Raw genomic sequence first — 8,446 nt, 5'->3', positions numbered from 1 at the left:
AGTCATGTACTCACCAATTTAGATTAAGAGCATTATTCCCAGTTTGCAGGAAATGTAACACCTCTGCACTTTATTTCCTAAGGGCTCAAGGTGTCCAAATACAAAGAGGGTTTCTTAGACTTTGTCCATTTGGCCTGCACTGTACCCCAACCACTGTCACTGTAGCAGCCATGTGGCATCAAAAAACAAAGCAGGCACACTCAAAACCACCATCTGTGCTTTCATTGTAGATCCTTCTAGAAGAGGTTTCCATATTTCTCAGGCAGTTATTTAAATCATGCCCTATTACTCTTTTAATTACAGAGAAAAAGGGAACAAAGTTGGAGACAGTAACCTAGAGACACATGCTGATAACAGATAGGTGTATGATCTATGGAAGATAAAGCTCAAATACTTCTGTGTGAGAGAGATTTTGGTTCTGGTATAAAGTACAGTTTTTCTTATCTGAAAAATTTTAATGTTTTACTTAAATTCGTGAGAAATAATACTTGAGGCTCTCAGGATAAATTGTGGAGGAAACGGGCAAAGGAGACTACAGGACATACTGATTCTTTGAATGACTTTCTATTGTCCAGTTCATTTTAAGCTATTTAGGAGTAGAGGGTAAGTTGTGGAAAACTGAAGGCAATGCAAATGATTTCTGACCATAGCAAGGAAAATGAATTTTGTCCAGTACAGAATATTAATCCCTGCAAGTCAAATTCTCATTTGAACCAGTCTTAACAGCCTATTAGTTCTCTTATTAATTAATTCATTGAAGAAAATCTTTGACATGGTTCATTTTATATTTGTATGAGAGTCATGATTTTACTTTTTCAGAATCATAGATTGCTAGACCTATACATGAAGGTTGATTCTTATATGTTTTGGCCCTTTAGACTGCTTTGAAACTACTGTACTTCATAAAAAAAGACTATGGCTACTCACAGTGATGAACAACCATATGAAGACTAAAGAAAAAATCAATCACTGGAAAAATTAATTTAAAAGTTCAGATAGTTTGTTCTTGAAGCATTAAATGTTAACTCTTTATAAAACTCATAGACAGCACAGGTACATGAGATGCACCTAAGGTTAAGGAGATTTTAAGTAGGTCTCCAAAACTGTCTTCATTTTTCAAACCATTTTTCTAGTGATGGCACTCACAGTCTGCATAATTGATCACTTTTCAAAAAGGCCTTTGGAAACTTTAATAAATATTTGATTTAATGACATGTGATCAGTAAAGTGTTGTACACTCTAATCAACTCACATGATGTTTATTTTTAATATTGTTTTTGATTACAAAGAAGCATATTTTCATTATGACATATAACATACTAAAATCTTTAAAAAAGAGAATAAAAGTTTCTCAACCAGATATAAACAAAGTAACTATTTTAGAAATAGTGATTTCCATACTACTCCCATAAGATACACGTTTGTATCTGACATTTTCATGTAAAATTTTAGTGTATATATTTCTTTATATGCAATTAAAACTTTGAAAACATAATTTTTTTAAATAAATGTATTTATTTGTTTTGACTGCATTGGGTCTTCGTTGCTGTGCCCAGACTTTCTCTAGTTGCAGCAAGTGGGGGCTACTCTCCGTTGCAGTGCACAAGCTTCTCATTGTGGTGGCTTCTCTTGTTGCGGAGCACACACTCTAGGCACGCGGGCTTCAGTAGTTGTGGCACGTGGGCTCAGTAGTTGTGGCTCACGGGCTCTAGAGTGCAGGCTCAGTAGTTGTGGCGCACGGACTTAGTTGCTCCACAGCATGTGGGATCTACCCCGACCAGGGCTCGAACCCATGTCCCCTGCATTGGCAGGTGGATTCTTAACCACTGCGCCACCAGGGAAGCCTGAAAATATAATTTTTAATGATAACATGATACTCTATTCTATGAACGTGTCAAAATGTAATCATTCCTCCCTTGTTAAATATTTTGAATATTTCCATTATTATTCTAATTATAAATTAGTCTGTGATGAACATCTTACTCTAAAGACCATTGAAGATTTTTCAGGATATTTTCTTGGACTTTGTAGAATTTCCATGTCAAAGAATTTTTGCATCTTTAAGGCTCTTCATATGTACTTTCAAACTATTTTGAGAAAGAGTGTACCAATTTATAATCCTAGCAGAGACTGTCTGTCTCATAAGCATAAGCCAGATTTTTAAGGATAATTAGTGTTTTCTGTATACACAGAAACCCACATGCATGCATACACATTAACAGTTACCTTGGTGATTAACAGGTTACTATTTGGAATAAAATTCAAATAAATATTCTTATATTGTGTTGATTTATGTGTGTTCCCTGACATTGTACTGTTTTTAAAAACCTTTAAGCACAGAAGAAATTGGCAAAGCTAGGCTAGTATAAAACAAAATTTGCAAAGTGCACATAACTGACACTAACTTTAAATAATTCTTATCTTCTTAACTCATCTTAAGTAAACACTTCTAAGTTCTGGGTAAAGCCTTCTCTTTCCCGTAAATGTCACTTAATACATAAAAGGTTTTTGGTCTTGGCCAGATTTAAGATGAAGTATGCTACATATAATTCTTAAAGTGCTGGCTGTTTCATATCTACATGCCTAAATCATTTTATTATCCGCTTAATAGCAGAACAAATTAGTCATCCTCTCTGATCCTGGTGCACATTATGCCGAGACATGCCCACCCTAATATGCTTTCTGATAAAGTAAATGCTCACTCTGTCAGAGCACAAATCTTATTTGGGCACGAGCAAAGTCAAGGGAGAGAGAGCTGAGTCTGCAGTAGGATTGCTTATTCGAGGAGAACTGAGATTTATTAGCCGACTTCATTAAATATATGGAAGACCCCAGCACTCAAGGTTAGAAAATTAGAATGCAAACATGAAACCTCTGTATGAAATGAAACAGGTAGCAAAAACAAGAAAGATAGATCTTTGCACTTTACAAAGTGAGAGAGGTAGGCTTATATTAAAGTAAATGTCTAGCTAGCTAAATGAAAAGGTATGCTTTTCAGTTACTTGCTTGGTTCAGTATCTGTGACTATAAGATAAATAACACTAATTAAATATCAGAGAGATAAATGATTGACGATAAACATAAATGAAGTCTCAGCCCAAGTTGCATATTGCTTTATTTATAAATAAATGTAATTATTTAGAGGTTGTATTTTAAAGTAAAATTTAACATCCCTGATTTTTCTATGTAAAGCATTTATCTACCAATGCTAATAAATAAGTTTCAATTTGGAATAAAGTTATGCATGCTACATTTCAGTGTAATGTTAATGAAAGGGAAAAGAGTACTTCAAAGAAAAGTAATCCCTGATTAAGGAATCTGGCAAAAATAAAGTATATTCCTCAAACTCTCTAATGTGTGACATATCTTTTTCAGTTTTTTCTACTCAAGTAGAGGGCTATCAATATACCAGCTTGTGTCCTGCCTCTGTTTCTCTTTCAATAGAGTGATCTTATGAAAACAGTTTTGCTTCCATCACATAAATATGTTTTACCTTCTTCTCGGAAAATCTGACAAGTATTGTTCTAGTTAAAAAAAAAAAAAAGTTCCTTGAGCTTAAGCTTAACTGAGGACTGGCTTAGTGTTCTCTTATCATTTGTTTTAGTGATAGTCTGAGCACCTGCAATAATCTAGCACCAGTCCATTCCTGCTCCCTCCTCTTTGAGATTCCCATCAGTTGCAGACTCCCACACATTCCTTTACTATAAATGGGCTTCATTCTAAAATAAAACTGCCCTTAGGAAGTACAAAGGATGGTACACTTTTGGATATATCAAAACATTTTGCCTTAGAAAACTAAAATACATTCTTAAAATGATTGCTAGCTATTCAAGGTGAAATCTTATGGCTAGTGTATTTATAGTAACGTTGAGACTCCCCAATTCCCTGATTCTACTCCCCTTCTTCTTGCTGTTCCACCTGGGAAAAAACCATAGCATCATAAATACTACATGCGGGGTCAATAACACAAAGGCAGAGCTCTAGCAGAAGTTATGCAGACAGTAGCAGAGAAGCGGTTTGCTCACTGGAGGATTTTGTCTCTTGCTGGATTCTACTCTTCTGACTTCAGCTGGAGCCAAGTTAAGTTGAAGGAAATTCACACAGAAAAGACCTGGTTCATTAACCCTAGTTTCTGTGCTTTCTTTAGAAACTGTATTGTAGAGACATTAAAGTCTCCAAATAGTTTCTAATACTGACCCTGTTACTTAGCAGTATTTATAAGTCCCTCTGGGACTTAGATTGTTCATCAGTAAAAATGGAGATAATAGTTCATGTTTCATAGGGTTGTTATATTACAAAGTGTCTGACACATAATCTTTGCTTCATAAATGCTAGCAATTATTATTGCCTTATTCTTGTTACCAACATGATAGCTCAAATATGTGTCCTTGAGTGACTACATGCTTGCTTACCAGTTATGCTTAGAAAATGATGTAGGCTGGGTAAATAAATGAACTTTAAATGGGCTTCATTCTAAAATAAACAAGTAAAGGATGTGAATAGTCAATACCCTCTTTACCTTTAACTTCATCAAATTTAAGGCGTTCCTGAAGATGAGAGGCAAAGTCTGGGTGCACTAGAACAGGTTATGTTGTGTTGCAGAGGCCTCTCCTTTCACCTGTGGGAGGATCAGAATCTATGGCACAAGCCAGTGTTTTGCTCAGTTAAGAATGTCACAATATCAGTTTTTAGGTGGGATTTAACATTATAATGTCATGGAATATTAGAACTGAGAAGGGCCTTGGTGATCACCTCACCAATGTCTGAATTTTATAGATGAAAGAACTGAGACCAGGGTCATAGTATGATTTGTTCAGGGTCAATCAACTGGTCAGTGGCAGAGATAAAAAAGAATTCTGGTAGTCTCATTGCTAGTGTAGATATGAAAGTTTTATATCTGCAGACTTTACAAACAGAGTTTCAATTAGAAGCAGCTGGAGGCACGAGTGCATTTTATTATATTCTGCAAGAAAAATGAATCCGCAGATAGTTTTATTCCAAGAGAACAATATTCCACCCAAATTAGGTTCAAAAGCTGTCAACAATAAAATAATTCTATCAGCTATTTAAAGTACAATCATTACTGTGAAATACTTGGTAGTCTAAGGATTTTTATGTATCACACCAAAACATCTGGATACTTCAATCAACCGGACGTATTTGCATTTTATAGACAAGAGCCCAAGTAATATAGCAAATTTAGAAATTTTGTTTTTTTAACCACAAGATTAAGTGCCATAAATGTCTGAAACCAGCCTAGTTTTAACATAGAGAGTACTCAGTTAATAATGGATTGGCTTATCACTATTCTGGTCTATTATGTGTTTGTTTTACGTTTTAATTCCTAGAAGCCAAGCTTATTTCCCTCATCTGGAAGTTCTATACGGGGAGGGATAAGGAAGAATGGAATATATAGATGTAATCTTTATATTTTGTCAGTAAAGATAACTTACTTAAATTTGCCAGAGAAGCATAACTTGTTATTGTTCTACTAATATTGTGCTTGGTTTTAGGATGTATTTCTAGAGAAATAGCCCTTTTCTAAAGAAACAGTCATCTTTCAAGAAATGAAGCCAGAAATTCCTTCCTTTCCTTTCTCTTCCAGTTCAATTCTCACACATTCTTTAGCAGATAAAGGTGACGTCCTCTAGTAGTCAACTTTTCTGAATCTCACCATTCAGTAACTTTAATTTATTCAGTAAATATTTATTATGCTTGAACTGTTTACCAGGCAGCCTGCTAGTTGTTGGGTATATAACAGTGCACAAGTTAGATGGTCCTTAGCTTCAGAGATCTTGGCAATTGACATGGGATACAGAGAGGTAATTACACCATAGGTGATACACCATGACAGAAGAGCATACAGGATGCTGGGGGACAAGAGAAGAGGCATCTCACACAGCTTTGGGTGTCTTGGATAAAAGTCATGTCAAAAGAGAAGGAGGGGAAAGAAGAGAAAAAGGAAAGGAAGAGAGAGAGAGAGAGAGAGAGAGGGAAGGAGGAAAGATGGAAGCTGAAAAATCATTTTTGAAAGCCCAAAGGCAATGTTGAGGTGCCAAATGGAGTTGATAATATTAGAATTAAAATAGTAAGGCAATATACTGCAGAAATAAAAGTTGAAAATTAAGTATAGTAGGTGTGGCTGAAAAGTTGCACCTTTTTCCTAATGACACTGGAAAGGGGCTGAAAGGTTTTAGGCAGCAAAATGGCCATCTCATTTCACAATAGACTAGATATTCACACTAACTCATTTCCTCAGTGTCATATTCTTCCTTTCATTATTAATTGATTTTTCAAATATATATCTCAGTTAACCAAGAATAATTCAGGATACCATAGGCCAAGAACTATGCCTTATATTTCTTATTATTTAGATGTGGTGTAATACCTTTAAAATCATGATGGAATGTATTTTTATAATTTTAAGTATTTAAAATTCACCACACATTATATTCTTTACACATATTAAATAGATGATAAAATTATAAAAGTCACCTTTAAGATGTGTAAGGGGCCCATGATTATTTGGAAAATTCTTTGATCATTTACCCAAGCAAAATGTTCAAAGACCACTATTTTGCCTGACATTTGGTTTAGTTTTACTGGATATGTGAGAATCCATTTGTAATGCTGAAATAAGTAGAAAGATAAAAAGAAGTTCAAATAGAAACAGAAACTCAAGGAGGGATAAACAATGGGCAGAATGAGAGAGCTAAGTAAAAATTATTTTCAGAGCAGTGGGCATCGAGAGAGAGGCAGGATATGAATGGCTGGGAAGTTGGCAAGCTCTCATATTCAGATAATTCTAGACTGCATGGTCTCATAATATAAAAATACCCCTTTGCTACTTAGACTGTACACTGTGCTACAGCATCCATGTATCCCTTTGAGGGTGGAGACATTCATTCCTTCACCTGGAGTTGTCCTGCCTGAAGTCATACCCTCCCTCTTGCCTGGGTTGACCTGCATCTGAGGACTGATTGATGCAATGATACAAATCATGGACTCCCCTTTCCTTAATTTAACCATGTCCAGGGTGTCTTTCCAGCTTCAGAACTCCCACTGGGATCAGTTGAGGCCTCTGTTGCATCTACATGGCAAATTCTCTCTTTGCCCAATCCTGCTTATTTAACTCTTTCGCAGATGTCCTAATTAAGGGCCCTCCCTGATAAAATCTGTGCATGCATATCTCAATTTCAGAGTCTGTTTCCTGGGAAACCCAGCCTAAAACATTTTGTTGGAAATTTGGTCACAGAGGCAATTAGAGGATCTAATTCTCATGATCCTAAATTAGTATTAAATACTAATTGATAAATAAGAATTTAAAATAAAATCCTGCATTTAAGCATGCTAATTGTGATTTCATTTTGACAGATAACATTACCATCTTCATGGGAACCATTTGTCCAGTAAGTGTTACACTATGGAAAAAAATGATAAAAATAAAATTACTGCTAGCCTTAAAATGCTGGGACAATTTCAAATGTTTATTGGTAGTGTGACTTTGAAGACATTTTTTTATCTGAAAAAAAGGGATGCTTGTTGGAATGGGATATTCAAAGCAAAAGTTTTCTCAAGAACTCCTTCTTCCTTGATATTCCTTAGAAAATTCCAGTCTACCTGAATTTGCTTAGTATTTTACTGGAGACTAGAGACTTAAAAATTGACATCAAGTACTTTAAAAATGCAATAGAAAAAGTAGAGTAAAATCAATAATAGTGTGAGGAATGACTTGAACAGCTTGTATTTTCACAGTGGTCATCAAAAAGTAATTTTATATCCAATAATTTGTATTGATTGTTTGTGAAACTGTAATGCATTATGCCATAAGCCTGGTTGTGCAGTTATAAATATATGTATCATTTTGTTGGTCTTGGTTTTCTTTTTTTTTTTTTACTGAGTTTCATTTTCTCTAAGAAGTATCATATTTTGTAGTATTTATATGTGGAGGCAAGATTCAGAACCATGACTGTTAATGCAAAATAGCTTCAGCAACACACTGGGCATTCTCCTCTTTGGGTAGTGAAAAACAGGGGCAAAATATGTGTAATATTATATTATTCAAGAGAAAGTACTTCTGAAATTGTCTACAGTGTAAGCATCAGTTACTATGACTTTTCCAGGGGCCCATGCGAAAGATTTCATTTAAAAGCCTGATTGTGCCATTTAAGCCAAAAAGATGCATACCCTAGGGCATGTTCAGCATAAAATCCCACAATATATCTAGAATTTTATCCTGGATAGAGAAGATAGTACCTCACCGAAATGTGTATTGCCCTTGGCTTCTGTATTATGGGCCATGGACTTGAACTGGGAGAAGTCCTAATTCTATGAGGGCTGTTTCCTGATTGCTACAGTGGATATTTGTATTAATTTGGAGGGAGAAGTTGAAAGGCCTGAATTACTGTGAAGAAGAAAAGAAGAAGGAGAATGAGGGAGAGGGGAG

The sequence above is a fragment of the Neophocaena asiaeorientalis genome, unplaced genomic scaffold, assembly GCF_003031525.2.
Source record: "Neophocaena asiaeorientalis asiaeorientalis breed wild unplaced genomic scaffold, Neophocaena_asiaeorientalis_V1.1 scaffold434, whole genome shotgun sequence".
NCBI classification, from domain to species: domain Eukaryota; kingdom Metazoa; phylum Chordata; class Mammalia; order Artiodactyla; family Phocoenidae; genus Neophocaena; species Neophocaena asiaeorientalis.
Note: the sequence above shows the minus strand (reverse complement) of the source record.